This window comes from Argiope bruennichi, chromosome 8 (genome assembly GCF_947563725.1).
Source record: "Argiope bruennichi chromosome 8, qqArgBrue1.1, whole genome shotgun sequence".
NCBI classification, from domain to species: domain Eukaryota; kingdom Metazoa; phylum Arthropoda; class Arachnida; order Araneae; family Araneidae; genus Argiope; species Argiope bruennichi.
In genome coordinates this window covers 47,962,677-47,980,392 of record NC_079158.1, presented here as the reverse complement: position 1 = coordinate 47,980,392, position 17,716 = coordinate 47,962,677, and the positions used below count along the sequence as shown (strand labels likewise).

Sequence of the window (17,716 nt, the reverse complement as noted above, 5' to 3'; positions counted from 1 at the left end):
TTGATTACTAATTATTATTTTCGATGCCTCACAGAATCAGAATATAAAATTTGGTTTTATTCGCTCCATTTCAGATGCCTTTAAAAAGCCTTTAATTTTATATTCTCGATGCCGGATTTATGTGTATTGCCAAACACAATCAGAATATGAAATTTGATTTTATTCTCTCCATTGCAGATGCCTTTAAAGAGCCTTTAATTTTTTATTCTCGATGTCAAACACAAAATATACAATTTTATTTTATTCTCTCCATTGCAGATGCCTATAAAGAGAGAAATTTATCTTATAGCCACTGTGTGCTCTGGTTTGTAAATACCACAGATGTAGGATATAGTATTAGGCACCGATAAATGGTATCTGCAAAAGCTTTAGTTGGAGGTTGTCCATATAGTTGGCGACTAATTTAAAATAATTTTAACTTTATGAGAATATATGGCAGAAATAATTTAGAAGAAAAGGATTAGGAAGGGTTATATATATGGTTTTAATTATTTATTTATTTTCAACGTTCTTTAAAAAGTTTCATTTTAGAAATTTAACCAAAATAACTTACTTTTTGGAATCATTATTATTTTATGGCTTTACTAGAATCTAATTAAATTAATTTCTTTTTTGTTGGTTGAATTGAATTGCACAATTGTTTCCAAACGACAATTTAAAAATAAATACAAGAGATGGGAATGTTGCGGATTTTCATTCCCAAATGGTTCCAACAATTTAGAAAGACCATCCAGACAATATTTAATTTTTTTTTCTAGTTAGGTTATAAGTAAATAGTAATTTAGAAAGATAAATAATTTTTTGTTGAATTTTTAAAAGTAATCTTTCTAAAGAACAAGATAAAACTATGTACGTTCAGCTTTCTAATCATTTTTATGGATTCTTTCTATAAAATATATTTATGAAGTGACAACTATTTTCAAATGCAGATTTACGTAGTATGAACAGCTTACTGCATTTTACTGGGCTAGACACAGATTATTTAAACATTGAAATATTATTTAACAGATTATTTGAATAACATATTCGAATATCATATCTTTATCTGCATAAGGTATATTCTCAGGGTTTTGGAGTTTTAATAATTTTATTTCAGTTCTTTATCAAATCAATCATTCACAGTATTAAAATTAAAACTCAGAAGAATATTAAAACTCATAAGTATTTCAATCTTATTGAACTAAGTAATTAACGCTTTCGTGAAGTTTTTATGAATTAAATGTTATTTTTCTCATGAAACAGGTTTTACCTTAATTTTATATTGGTATATATTAGCGCAATTGATGAGTCATTAGATGAATGAGTCTTGTCAATATTTAATTTAGAAGCCTTGATTCAATACTGAAACTTTTATTATATCACAACAAATAATTTTATTATATCGTAATATGATATCTTACTGCAAGTGAAATTAAATTTTATCCATGTCCATGTTTATCTCAGGACGATCATGTGACCCAGTATTATGATCAGAAAGATTATGGGACAACCATGTATTGCTCCATGCGAGCAACTATTTACTATTCTTTCGTGTTGTGTGAACTATTCACATTACGACAATACCAGAATAAGAGCAGAAAGATACTAATGATTGGCCTCGTGAGAACGCATCTAAACGAAATAGTTATTTTTTAAGAATATTCAAACCTCTTTCCTGAAATCTTGGATCATAATGATGGCTTGAGCTTAAATTGTCTATTTTTATTTTATTTAAAAAATATTTTCAGTTATATAGTATCAATAATATGCATAAAAATATATTTAATATCGTCGCAACTAGGGTGAGAAGCAGTGGCGGATTTATGTGTATTGCGGCTCCAGGCGATGCATTTTGTGAGGTCCCTCTTTTAATAACTGATGAATTTAGTTTTTCAACATATCATGTTTCAACAAACAAAATTAATATTAATTTTTTTAAGTTTAATTTTAAATAAAAAGTAACTGAAGTAATAAATTTCTTGAGGATTATACCATAATTAATAATTAATGTTTTCCTTACTTAGAATGAAAAGCATTTAGAATCAGATTATAAGGAAATAATAAATTTTTACAAAGATAATATTAATAATCTATCTACCGGAGATGTGAAACGTGGCATAGTATTACTAATTAAATGAGAAATTAAGATTCAAATATATTATAGATAATTAATTTTCTTCATTATTTAATAATGTTTAGTTCTTATAATTTATTTAATAATGATTTTAATAAATAGTGTAACACATGTAATTATAATACTTTACATTCTATATAATTTGTATTTTTTACAAGTTCATTTATTTAATCGACTTGCCTACACTCATACAGCGTAGCGGCCTTAGGTAGCTGCCTTATTGGAAATATGCCTCTACACATAGTTGCCTATATAGATATATAGTTGTTAAAACAAAGAGAAATATTCTTGTAAAATATACTTTAAAATATTTTTTTTTTCAAAATTTACAAAAATTATTGAAAAAATTCTAAAATAATGTTATAGAAAATCTTATTTTTTATTTTTAAAGTGGTCTCAAAATACTTTTTAAGCTATAATAAGCTTTCAAGTTATTGAGAGAAAATGACAAATACTTATCGTTTGAAAATGCAATAAAAATGTTTTACATTTTTTTTTTTCTGATAGCATTCTTTTAACAACGAAGTAAATGATAGCTAAATTCGGTAGATATCCTACGATCTGTTCTACAGAGCGTTTAGCACGATTTTTTAATCATGCATTTAGCATGATGCAATTTGCAGTTACTGTGCCAGCTTATGAACATTATCATGTTAAAGGTGGAGTCATGGTGTGGTTTTTTAGTGATAACAGTATTCTCTTATTGTTCGTTTTAAGTAATGAATGGATAGGAATTTCTATTGTGTCATTTGCTATTTTTATCGATATTATTAGACCGTCTCATTTGTTTTGTATGTGAGGAATTACCGAAACTATTCATTGTATGGGTAAAAAAAAGCTTCAGTGTGCAAAAAAACTATTTTTGTAAAAAACTCTTTTTTACTGTTTTATTTCTTTGGACTATTTAAATTTCTTCCATGCTTTCAGCTGTTTTTTTTCCACTTCGTAAATAAAATAAAAGGTAAATGTACATATACGTACACTTAGACAAAACATACAACAAATATGCATATACTGAGGCAAAATGTACAAAAAATATGAATATACTCAGGCAAAATGTACGACAAATACTCATATACTCAGACGAAATGTACAACATGTATACATATACCCAGACAAAATGTACATATTTCAGATGAATGCAATATACATGTTTAATTTTGACTCTAGCTATAATATCGTATTTTCAGACAAAAAAAAGCTTAATTTAGATGAGCTAAACAGATTTAAGTTTTACTAGGATGATTTGCAGGAAGAATACGTGACTTTTTAAAAATGCTTATTCAGAAAAAATATATTATGATATGTGCCGCAGCTGCAGTGGATTAGCATATGAAATTCTTTTTGTTGAAATCAAACTGAATTCAGCATTATATCAGAACATGCTGGCAGATTATTTATTGCCGATTTCTTATCTGATTGCGTCAGATTGATCATTTTAATAAGACAAGGGATCGATGCATATTTTGCGATATATAAAATCTTGAATAAAAGCGTAAGAGAAATAATTCTTTTCAATGGCCATCTGGAAATCTCGACACAATATCCAGAGAAAACCTTTGGTGAATTCTAGCTCAAGATTTTTACAAGAATGGGCGACAGTAGAAGGGCAAGTTTCTTCTCAAAACTGAATTAAAAGTAGCTGGAACAGCAATAATCCAGACACCAAGTTTTGCGAGTCGTCTATTGATAGAAGTAATAGAAAAAACGGGGTGTCCACATCATTAGAAGTTCCCACAGCCTAAAAACTCAACATCAACCCTAAAGAATAAATTATATCAATTGTATAATTTAATCTTTATGGATGATGTATGCTTCACCAACCTTAACTGTATGATGATTTCTCTAATTTCTTATAACATTTTATATGATGTTGTTATGGCGGTAGGCCTAATTCTGGCGGTATGCCAGCAAGTAATGAATTCGTCGATAGTGAACAATTTGAAATTAATGGACATAATCCATATTAATAATAAAAAATAAATTTATTACTATTAACACTTATAATAAAGGATCAACAATTACAAGGAAAGTAAAAGTACGTCTACTTTGTATAAGTAGGATTGGTAAAGTGACGTATTTTTTAGCAGGATATAGAGGACGACACCATATGTTGAAACCGGAAGTAGCAAGTGGTGCGAACTGATCTAATTTAAATGCATTCTTGCTATTGTTATAGTTATTATGAATGTTGTTTTATAAAAATGCTATAAATACTAATAATCGTCATAAATGCATAAATTTCAATTTGAGCAATGCATATAAAGTTAAGACTTGTAAGCTAAAAATGACATGTTTACTAAATGCTTTATTTTCTATGCATGTTTTGTTTCCTTAGCAACTAGATTTGTGATTCTTATGACTTTCATTTTTTTAAACAATGCTTTGAAACAGTGGTTATTCAAAAAGATTAAAAAACAATTATTTGTAGTAGTAAATCCACACTATTAATTTCAACTTTAAGAATTAGCCCTTTTTTTTTATTTTTGCTATACACACCAAGGGGAAAACCCTCATTAATTTAAACTGTCCAGGAATTAAAAAAGAAATAAACAGCATGAATTTGCGAAGTGCGTGAAAGGTGCTTCAAATATCCTTTTAACGACTTGGTCATAAACTATGCAATGACGAGATATAAATCTAGTTTATTGCCCTCGAATTTCTCAACGGCTAAAGGTACGGAGATAATGTCGGATGGTTTGCTACTTCGCAATTCCGTTTACCGAGAAGCAATGCTTGTGCTTAATTGAGCACGAGAAAGAGACTGGATCGTCTGCATAACTTTGACATTTTTCCCTTTAAACTGTTATTAGCAATTTAAGCAAAGACGTAAAGAATTTCATCACTGCATCGTATTTCCGTTCGCATCATTTAACACAACGCTAATTAAATTCGTAATTTATTCTGTCCATTCGTGCTTTTGTCTGCAATGCGAACATCAGAACACGATTGCATCTGATGGAACAAGTCATCGGAACTAATCGGTTTACTAATTCTTGTTCTCAAATTGTGTTTGTGAGACCTTCAACTTACTGTCGAAGGATTATATTATTTAATTCATCCTTCGAAGTTCCTCTTGTGCCAGTATTATTTTATTTTTGAAATTAAACCATGACAGTTTCCTCGATTGTGCTTTTTTTTTTGTTTATTTGTTGTTTTTTATTAGGATTTTTACATTAGGCACTGAGAAATAAAATTTTTCTATTTTGGATTATTTATTTTGAAATTTATATCTATTGTCTTTTCATAAAAACACTTTTCTCCTTATTTACGTTTATCTGGATTTATAGGGTAATCCATAAAAGTCTTGACCTATTTAAAAGAACATCTGAACGTAAGATTTAAATCTAAGAAGATCATGAGGTACATTCTATTATTTTTTATATCATAGACGTTTCTATACCATTCGGTGTTGGTTTGATTTTTTTAAAATAACAGTTTTATGAAAACGTTTTTTTACAAGTTTAAATCTAGTAAAAAAATGTTTAAGAACTCAAAAATAGTACCAAAATATTCTTCTTAATATAGGTTTAATTTAGCCTTAGACTTTTTATAATGTGTAAAGCAAAATGGAAAAGCAAAGCAAAATATATTTATCAATGGTAAAGCAATCAATAAAGTGAAGAACGAGTTCTTTCCGAAAATGGCTCATTATATTTGAGTTAGGTATCTTGTAAATAGACTATCTGGACAAAGAATTAAATATTTTTGTGCTGAAACAATTATCCCTAATTTAATTTTGTTAGAAATCACTTCGTTTTTTATTTATTGCCAGAATGGAATTGCTTTTGTTGAAAAAGCTCTGCTAAGTTGATTTAGAGCTTGACGAGTAATGTGATGGATGGCTTGGTGCATTGGTGTTTGAAAGTTGAAGTTTTATTATTTAAAAGCATTTTCAAGAACAAAAAAGAAAATGATATTTACTTATAACTTCTGAGAATGCGACATTTCGTTGAGAAAGTATAACTCCAAAATATTGTGAGCTGGAACTTTCTCAGAATGATACTTGTTATTAATTTTTTTGTTATTATGGGATATAATACTCATTGTGAAGCTGTTATTATCTTGTCTGCACTTTTGTCGCTATGAATTAATCGAATTAACAACTATTCCACATTATAAAGGTGATTAAAATTTTCGACATTAAAAAATGGTGAATAAAAAATATATAAATTTACAAATTATAAAGAAAATGTTATAATGTATTTTGATAAAAAAAAATCTGATGCTCGTTAGTTTAAGGTTCTGCATAAATTTAGCCGAAAAGAATTTCTATTTTCTTATCGCAAAATATTTGATTTATTAACTAATTATTATTGTAATGATGGTAAATAAATTGGTTAAGTGTCTATGTCACATGATAAGATTTTCTCGGATCAGAAGATGACAAATAAATTTTGATCGTATGGTAAAATCTTTAATGTATGATTGGCGAGTTCCTGGGTCGAAACAGATTTCACCGAAAATCCAATGTGCATGGGGCCCTGGTCTAAGTGAAATCTTATATCAAGGGCTAATGTAGTGTGGTTGCTTGTAGAGGAGTTACCTGTTCAGGTGCCGTCCTTGTTATTTGACCACATTTACAATTTAAAATTATCATATGCTTTCCAAAATAAATCTCTCGTTGCTTCAAAATAGACATTTTTAAATGAATATGAATATGTGATTAATGTTTTCTTACTTTAAAATGGTATATGAATTAATAAAGTGTCAATTACATCTTCGGTGTATTGTTTTTCATAATTCAGTTATTATGTCAAACTCTCTTTTTTTAATTACATTTTTTATAATGTACTAAAATAGATTAAAAAAGTAATTTGTCAAATGCCTTTCTAAATATTAAAAATACCTAATAATATTTAACTATAGCAAAATAAAAAAATACACTTATTCTTAAGTAATATTTAATTATTGTGAGTCACATTTTTTTTTTTTTTTTAGTTTTTTGAAAATCTAAGGTAATTAATTACTTCTATGTTTGTAAAGAAGAAATTTTAAAATCGTATTTTTTTCTCACTTATATATGCACTAAAATTACAAAATTTTGAACAGTTATGTGTTCCCATAAAAATCGAATATTTTAAGAACTTAATGATCAATTATCATTAATTTTAATTAAATTTTGATTTCATTTGAGAAAGTAATGAGTAAGAAAATACTTGTTTACAAAATTAATAATTATTGGTAAAAAATTCCAATTATATATCATTATTTTGAATTTTGAAATGTTTTAAAAAGTACAAAATACAGATTTTTTTTTTTTCCATAAGCTATTATTGTCAATATATAATCTTTTTTTCCAAAACATGGTGGTCAATACAAAATCGCAAAAACTTATAGTGTTGAAAGCAATACTATAACGGAATTAAATCAATACTGAGTAACATAAGTAAATGAATCCTAAATATTTAATGAATTTTAAAATTAAAAACATATCATTAGTAAGATTAAAATGACAATTTACCTAGAAAATTTCTATCCCCTTTATACTTCAACGATTTCGCTTTGATTTCAACATGTGCTAATTTTTTTTATTATTATTATTCAGTTTTTAATCTATACTTATATAAAACTCAATGTGTGTGTGTGTGTGTATTGGCGCTCTACAGGCCAGACCGTTCGACCTACAGCTACCAAATTTGGCACATGCATACCTTGGAGGTCGGGAATGTGCACCTGGGGTCCCTATTTTTGAATTTTTAACTAGAATTTTAATTATTAATTAAAAACTGACTTTCCCGCCAAAAAAATCTTCATTCCCCCACTGCCAAATGAGTAAGGCTTCAGTTTTTTTCCCACGCTAAAGAGTATCCTCTTAAGAAATTTTCGGCAGATTATTTCAAAGAATTCTGTTTATTTTCTTAAGGTTTAATGCATTTAAAGTTAAACATTGTTAATTAATCGATCTGTCAGATTCATTCTGAAGTACTTTTGAATTAAAATAAAACAGAATAAAGGAAATTTAAAATTTCTAATCTGCATAGCGTTACCCCAACTGGCGTAGAAAATTCACCCATTTGTTTTACCATAATTGGCGTTGAAAATTCACGCATGCGCATTGTGTTCTGATTGTTGACAACGGATACGGACTTGGTTTTGAAGGCTTTATATATTTTTGACAGATTATTTCAAACGATTCTGTTTATTTTTTTTAGTGTTTGATGTATTTAAAACTAAACATGTTAATTAATCGATCATGATGAATCTGAGAAAATTTTGTCGAAAACTTCTTGAGATATTATATAAATTAAGAAAAATATTCTTTAGTGCCCATAAGGTTTAAATACTCAGCGACTCTGTTTTCAGTACTCATATTTAAAAAAAAAAAAAAAAAAAATGCTTCGTTTCAGTAAAAAAAAAAAAAATATTATTATATTTATTGCAGTTTAATTATTTACACTTTAATTTAAGGCATAAATTCTACGGGAGCTGATAAAAAATTAGAGAGATACATATTACGTTATGGCTGAAGCCCTTTATAATAATATGTGTGAATTATATGACTATTAAAATTTGAAGTTTTAAAATATTTTAATGAAGAAGCAATTAAAATGGGAGTTCTATAAAATATTTAATTATTAAAATGTTAACGTTCATTAAGATTGGCATACCGGCTGGTCGCCAAAGGCGGCTAGAAAACAAATAAAAGAATATTCTTAATTTTTTGTTGTTATTTATGTAGCAAAATAAAACGCAAGATTATGTTAGCATTCTTCCTATTTTCTACAAAATCTTCATCACACAGTTCATCCTCCGCTACCTGAAAATCAAATCAAATCGTCTGAAATCTCATTCCAAACAAAGCAAGCCAAGAGGGCTCTTGGAAACCGAATATCATCCCTCTGGGAACCCAAACTAACGGCAAAGACTTTCTCCTCTAACTTAATTGTTCCACGGTCGTCTTCTTTTAGGGTCGGAAAACAAATTCCTTCGATTATTTGGGGGAAGTAGGCCGTGAAGTGAAAGTGGAAGGAAAGAAGGTGACATTTAGTTCGGAAGGGTGGGCGGCATGGCAAGTTCAGGACAAAACGCCGGCCATCGCCATGTCTGTCACGGTCTCGCAGCGGAAGTCTTTTTAACGTGTGATTGGGGGAGGAATAATAGGTTACGGAAGACTGCTCCAGTTTGCATCATGTGAGTAGGGGCTGGAATTGGAAAAAGACAAGGGGAATGGATGAACGCGTTGTGTAATCATTGACAAATGGCGCTTTCTAGGAAGCTGATGCATTGTTCGAAGTTTCCATTTCCAGGGATTTGGAACGATTAAGAGGAGATTTTAATCGATGGATGAATTGATGGTTACGTGAGGAGCATACTGGTGTTTGATTGGGAATTTATACCATATGTGTGCTATTCGTCTGTGTTTAATCTCTCTTTTTGATACATTTATTGCTGTTTCCTAATATAAATAATTTTTTTTATGTATTGTCGCATTCTAGTTGAGGACTCGGTAGCCTGACGATTAGAGCACTACGCTACCATGCCCGAATGATTGGTACTTTTCGTTTCAGTATCCTGAGACAATTACTTTTCGACGATTCTATTTCATTAAGGGGTGACACGCGGAAGGATGTGAACATTTCCTGAATTTACTTTATTGTTAAATGTAAACATCTCCATCTTTCCTCCCAACCCCTATTTTGTCGAATTAAAATCCATCCTAACGCACGCGCAAAAGCGCGAAGGGTTTTAGAAACCTTTGGCAAACATATGACCACAAGAACGCTTATGCTTACATTATGTTTTAGATTAGAATTTTTAATTTTTATTATCACTAAATGTGATTGAATCTCTCATAGGGCTTAAATGTTAGCTAGAGAAAAAATTCTTTGTCAGAACTTTCATTCAAAGGGTGCTCTGAATATTCTTCTTCCATGTTTATTTTTATTATTATTTTTTTTTTTATGCTATTGAACCAATTTAGAATCTGATTTAAAGATATGGAGATTAGTATACTTTTTCGTGATGTAATCTATACTTATAATAAAGCTCAATGTGTGTGTGTGTGTGTGTGTGTGTGTGTTGGCGCTCTACAGGCCAGACCGTTTGACATACAGCTACCAAATTTGGTACATGTATACCTTGGAGGTTGGGAATGTGCACCTGGGGTTTCTTTTTTCGAATTTTTAATTAGAATTTTAATTATTAATTAAAAACTAACTTTCCCGCCAAAAAAATCTTCCATTATCCTCAGCGCCAAACGAGAAAGGCTTCAGTTTTTTTTTTTTTTCTCTCAACAGTAATGAGGCTAGGGTTAAAATTTTTCGGCGGATTGTTTCAATCGGTTCTGTTTATTTTCTTAATGTTTGATGCATTTAAAATTAAACATTGTTAAGGAATCAATCTTTCCGATTCATTCTGAAGTACTTTTGAATTAAAATAAAACAGAATAAAGGAAATTAAAAATTTCTAATCCGCATAGCGTTACCCCAACTGGCGTAGAAAAAATCACGTATTTGCGTTACGTAACCGGCGAAGAAAATTCACGCATGCGCATTCTGTTCTGATTGTTGCCATGACAACATTATCAATGGATGATTTAAATTATTTTTGGGTTAGTTGCATGCTTTTGTAAGTAAATTGTATTTATGTTAGTTATATATTTTTTGTATATGCTTATAGTTTTAAGTACATCGTTTTTTAAGTAGTTTTTTTAAAACCTGTTTTCAACCGTTTATTTTAAACGATTCGTTTTATTTTCTTAGTGTTTGATGCATTTAAATTTAAACATTGTTAATGAATCGGTCTGCTCATAACGAATCTAAGAAAATTTTGTTGACCAACTCTTGAGAGATTACATAAATTAAAAAAGATATTCTTTAGTGCCCATAAAGTTTAAACGCTGAGTGACTCTATTTTCAGTAATCAGATTATAAAAAAATGCTTTGTTTCAGTAAAAAATATTATTATATTAATTGAAGATAAATTCTTTCCACTTTAATTTAAAGCATAAATTCTACCGTTTTCAACCGTTTATTTTAAACGATTCGTTTTATTTTCTTAGTGTTTGATGCATTTAAATTTAAACATTGTTAATTAATCGATCTGCTCATAATGAATCTAAGAAAATTTTGTTGACCAACTCTTGAGATATTACATAAATTTAAAAAGATATTCTTTAGTGCCCATAAAGTTTAAACGCTGAGTGACTCTATTTTCAGTAATCAGATTATAAAAAAATGCTTTGTTTCAGTAAAAAATATTATTATATTAATTGAAGATAAATTCTTTCCACTTTAATTTAAAGCATAAATTCTACGGGTGCTAACAGAAAATGAGAGAGATACATATTGCGTTATGACTGAAGGCCTTTATAATATTATGAATGAATTATATGATAATCAAAATTTGAAGTTTAAAAATATTTTGATGAAGAAGCTATTAAAGTAGAAATTGCATAAAATATTTAATTATTAAAATTTTAACGAACATTAAGATTGGCGAACCGGCTGGTCGCCAAAGGCGGCTAGTAATTTATAATATTGTTACGGTTTGTACACTGCGATCAGTTTAAGATATGTGTTATAAAACTTCCAATATATTGTAAGATTATATTAACCCTCCTGCCGGCGGCTTTCAGATTGCTATCCTAACCGAAAGAGGCACGCCGGAATAACAGGTTCAACCTTAAAAATGTCGCGGTTTGGTCAAAAGGATTGCTTTCCCCTTTTGCGGTCAGTTCAGCGCTGCAGGTGGGAAGTGATTAGCAAATTTCATGCTGTGAGTAGCAGGTGTTTCTTATCGTAGTCTTTCGATTTCTAAGAGCATTTTTCGTTCAGTGCTTAGGAAGAGATTGACAATAACATCGATTGAAAATGCGAAAATGTTATTGGTTTTTTTAGAGGTTTTTCGATTATTTTATAAAACAATACATAAAATTTATGTTAGGAATAAGTTATTATCATGTTTATTTTGATACTAGTCTAGTTTTTATAAATTGAAAGTCATCGTCTGATATTTTTTTCATTGCAATATGTTTCGCAAATGATTTTATTCCGTAGTACTGTGAAATTATTTCTCGACATTACGTGCAAGTGATTTATTTTTAAAAAAAATCCCTTTTAGCGCATTGCCAATTTATTTTAATATTTTAAAATGCGTGTTTAAAACATTAATTGCGATAAGTAACACTACGTTATAACTTTGTTTCTTCAGTATTCAAAAAAATAATTGTGTAATTATGGAATTTCATGCGATGTTTCACTTTCAAATATATCGATTTTCAGTATTTATCTGCATGAATAAAATTTTATAATTAAATATACTTTACAATATTTAATTGGCAAAGATAATTGGCCAGTTATTCAGTAATGCTGAAATAACTGGTCGATGCGCCTTATGACTGTAACAAATAAAAATAATTGTCAAAATATTTCTTTGTAATATTCATGATACAAATTTGGCCTGGAAAAATGACTCAAATAATACAGATTATTTAGACTCATAATTAACCATTTGCAACTGGAATTTTTTGAATACCTTCAAATCAAGTTCCTACAGAATATTAAGTACTGCTTTAAAATAAATTACAATTTTTGAAAAATCTCAGTTTTAAGTTTTTCTGGTTAGAATCAAAGCTCTTACTATTTTGCAATCGAATAACGACAAACCGTGGGGTAAACGAATCATTAAAAAGAAAAATCTGAATTTAAAAGCTTTGCAAATACAATTGCATTGATCTTTTTTACTTATTACTTTTACATTATTTATTGCTTTCGGTGATCAGCACATGTGTTACGTCGAGGTTACTAGCCAATATAAAATTTTTAATTAAATGTTTTCTTCAGCAAAACATCTTGAAATTTCAAATTTTGATAGTCATATAATTCATACTATTGCAGACTCATTGTACCATTCTGTATTGCAGTTTTTTTGAATTTTCTGTCAGCTCCTTGACAGTAATTCCTTAATTTAAAACGGGAGTGAATAAACTTCAATTAATGCAAAACCTGTTTTGTTGAAACCAATCAGGCTTATTAAATTTCTAAATACAAGGAATAGAATCATTCAGCAATAAAGTTTTATGTATATACTGAATATTTCTTTTTAATTTTTGAAATGACTCAGATGATTTCTCATATCTCTTATTCAATAAAAATTTCCAAAAATTCCTTCTTATTCTGTAATAATTTTGAAAGCTATGATGGAATACACTTCAAAATCTCATTTTATTTTTAATTCATAAATTAAATTTAATCCATAAATTTAAAAATTTTCAAAAGTAAAAAAAAAAAAAAAAAAGCATTTTATACATTTTTATTTTCTAAGATGCATATTCCACTAAGATATATATGGAAGCTGTAATAGACGCCACGCACAAACATTCGTCTAAGTTAATAATAAAGATGGACGAGTGTGTGTGTCATTATTTGTCTGGTTGTATTGGTACTTTTCAGACCAGACAATTTGAAATAGAATTACCAAAATCTGCACCTACATACTTTGGACAGTGGGAATCATTTTTTTAAAATTTTAATTAACCCTTTCAAGGGACAAGGGAAGTATGCTCATCACCAAATTCAACAATTTTTGAATAAAGTTATGTAAGTTGGCATAAATTCTTACGAATTTTTCAATAAGGTTTGAATTGTTTATCTCAAATAAAATGAAGTGTCTTGATTTATTTCTTAGTTATTAATTGGAAAAATTAATTAATAAATCAGATTAAATTGATCTAATAAGTTGAATGAATTACTTTTCCTAGGCCAATCTTAGTTTTAAAAACATTTTACTCCAACATGACTAAGAAAAAAAGGCCCTTTAAAGGGTTAATAAAAATTATTAAAATTTTAAAGTTCATTCGAAAATATCACAGTAGAAAAATAATTTGTACATTAATTATGAATTCAAATTTTTTTTTATCAATGATGCAAAATTTTGTGTCATGTAATTTTCCCACTTTTAATTAAATTAAAAATATTTTAGCATATTTTAAAAATATTTTTTTTATTTTTGAATTGAAACCAAACGTTTTCATTGTTATCCTTATATTTGATTCCGGCTTTTTATCCATTGATGATGATTTAGTTAAAAGGTTAAAAAGATCTAAGCTAAAAGCAAAGGGGTAAAAATATCTTTACTGAAATACAAATAAACCATGTGGCTGAAGAGAATGCTCCATAATTAGCATCTCAATAAATAAGACACTAAAAGTTCAAGATCTTAATTTTACCTCAAAGAATGAATTTTCTTGGTGATACATTCAAATGTATAAATGACACATTGTATAAATTATATTAGAATAATTTCGTATTTTATCGCTGATAAATGGTAAAATTTTAAATAATTTTTTAATTAACAGAAGTTTTAATTAAAAGTTTGAAAATTTCATCTCGAGGTGAACATTCACAGTTTTCTAATTATTTAATGGCGAAGTGTGTTCGCTCTAAGTCAAACAGTTTGATCTGTAGATCGCCAAAACGAACATTCATATTCATTATAATTAGAGATATTCGCTACTTTAATAGAAATATTCGCAAGCGACCTTCATGTCTGACATCCTTGTTCAAACTAGTTCTGTTTTTTAAAAATGAAAATGTGAGGCTAAAGGTTATTAAGAATAAAGAATTTCAAATTGCATGGAAGTGGGAGTTTCCGAATTTTTTTTACTCTCGTGATCAAAAATAAAATAAAACAAAGATCATATCCCATCTTGTTTGTTAAAAATCGCATCCAGTGAACTCGAACTGACAAAACAGGAGAAGAAAATAGTCTAAATGCCAGTTGTACGCATTAAAAAAATTTTAAATGCTAACATATGAGATAAAATTAGATCAAGGAGTTAAAATAATGGCAACAATTTTAAAATTATTAATTCTCACATTTAACTCACACATTCACTCACTTTCAAGTGGATTAAAATTCGTGGATTAAATTACTCAGCATTAAGAGTAAAAATGTCAATATAAACCAGTTTCATATAAACAGAATCGTGCGATGTATATATAAGATTGTACAGTGAAATAAGATTAATATTTCGATACAAAAAATACAACCTATAAAAACTGCGCTTATATTAACTTTGAAAATATTATTAAAAACCAGAGGAAAAATATAAAAACAATGAAACTTATATCTCTACAATGCTTACATTTTTGTTCGAATTCGTCAAAGAGTGTGAAATTCTATAAGGTTTAAAGAATGAAACAAATATTCAATTTTCATATATAGTTTATTACGTTATAAAAATAAGGATTTAATGTAACGAATACTAATCTTTCCGAAAAATCGCACTTTAATATATTGGTTCTATATATCTCCCCGTTTTGAAATACACTTATTAATGAATACTAAAAAAAATAATTCATTAAAAGTTAAAAAGTTTCGTTCGTTAAGTAAATTCTGTACATAAGTTTAGTGTCTTATCTACAAAAATAAGTTGCATAAGCAATGCCAATTCTAAAATCCTTAAATGAAAGCACGCAATAAAAAAGAAACTTGTCAAATTTTAATTTTATATTTTTTATTTATTTTTTACATTAACTATTTTCTTATGCTAGAAAGCTTTAAAATCTTATGTTTCAAATTATTAATAATAATACGTTTATGTATGTATTCATTCCAGGTATATATTTTCATACGTTCAATTTTATTCTCGTTATTTAAATTCCATTTTCGATACATAATTATTATCAAAATCTCAAAAGTAACGCCTCAGAACGTAAGCGAGATTTTAAAATGCTTAAAAGGGCGCGAGCAGGAAGACATCAATCATATCGTCCACTGATAACGATTCACTTTTCCTTATCTCACATTCCCTTCTCATTATCTCACAGCTTGAGATTGGGGGTAGGGAAAAACTGGAACCCGTAAAAATACGGGCAGTGACAGTTTTAAGGGAGTTTTTGTTTCCGTCTATAGACGGGTCCGCCGTTTTGAAGGCAGAAAAGATTCCGTCTTTTTCCGGGTTTGCCGCTTGGAGGGTTAAAGTCATAATGCTGAAAAATCGTTTCATGTATGACTAGTAATTATAATTCCTAAAAACCTAAGATGTTATGCTTTTTTTTTTTTTTTGTATTTAAACAAAATTATTTTTGACCGATGAAATTTCCAAGATCTTATACTTACTAATGTTTTGAAAAAGTCACTACTGAAGATAAGTACACTTTTAAAATTGTTAAAAAAAAAAAAAAAGTGAGGACATTGTATTCTTTCCCAATTCGTACAAAAATGCTCAAATGTTCTTTGGATGTCCTGTAACAGCCAAGTATTAGACAGTAGGAAGCTGAATTCTTAATTCCTCTCATTTTAAACACAAACTGAATTTTTTAAAATTTATTTGCGGTATTTTACAACATAAATTATTTAGGCATATTTATCATATCATTATCAAGGCATATTTATCATAATGATATATTTCAGTATGATAAATATGCCTTGCTCTTAGATAGAACAAAGAAATGAAATTCAATTTTTATACGTCAATCATCTGGAATTCTTTGTTTAGGTTATCGCCTGCGTTTATTAACATTATTCTGGTTATTTAAAAACGTTTTGAACAAATCTTAGTATTGTTGTAGCTTCCTTCTTTCCGCCCTCCCTCTTTTAAAATTTAAGTAAATGCGCATGTGTTTTAAAAAGCTTTGAAACACAAGAAACTGGTGGGAACATATTGCATTTGAATTTAACTGATTTGAGTCGAATCAAGAATTCATGTCTAACAAATTCTCTTTCTAGATTATCGTCTGTTTTTATTATTGTTATTATTATTATTGGAGCAGCTCACGTATACGGCCTATTGGCGCCATTTTTTCGCTAAAAAGTCGCCAAAATTGCGCTTTTGCAATCTTGTGATTTGTCACCAGAACACGTTATGTTAGGCTTAACCCTATAATTTACAAAATGTATGAAAAAAATTCAATAAAAATTAATTGAAAATATAATTGTGTAAAAAGGAGACTTTTTAAGTTGGGTTAAAATTAATTGAAAACATAATTGCTTAATTATCATCGTTTATATTAGCCAGAAATTACCGTTTATCGCCAAATTTGGCATAGGCCGTATACTGGAACCGAGCCTTATTATTTTCTGATAATATTCTAATGATTTAGGAACTCTAAATTATTTTATTTTCTTTTTTTTTTTTTTTTTTTTTTTTTTGTTTAAGAATCGCATATGTGTTTTGAATTGCCGTAGAATCGCAAGAAAACGACTGGAAGCCTTGATGTATTCTGTGCTAAGAATTCGTGTCTAACAAATAATATTCCGTGCTCCAAACTCACGCAGCGTTTCCCCCAAAAGATAATAAGCTTTCAGTATTGTTCTCATTCTTATCTCCCCCCCCCCCTCCTACTGTCCAGTTTGCAGGTTTTTCAGTTTACTATATCTCCCACCTTTTATTACTTCGAATGGCGTCAGACGTTAAAAATGTGATCCTTGATATTTTATTTCCCACGATATAAGGCAGTGAAAATTAATGTATCATGCTATATGAATTAGCCTATGTCTAGTTTACAATTTTGGATTCAATTTCATGATGGATTAAATCTAAGATATCATGTGATTGTTAATAGCAAGGAATTATTCGTGTGGAAGTTACAATCGAAATACCCTTGGAAGCCTCATTAAAGTCACCTTCTGGAGCCTATTGGGAGTTATCCATTG

At 28.8% G+C, this 17,716-nt stretch overlaps 1 protein-coding gene across 1 annotated transcript in view; it reads left to right on the top strand.

Annotated features, from left to right (window-relative positions):
* The window catches only part of LOC129980970 (prominin-1-like), a 196,114-nt gene that overhangs the window by 25,349 nt on the left and 153,049 nt on the right, over positions 1 to 17,716 (top strand). The window lies entirely within an intron of this gene.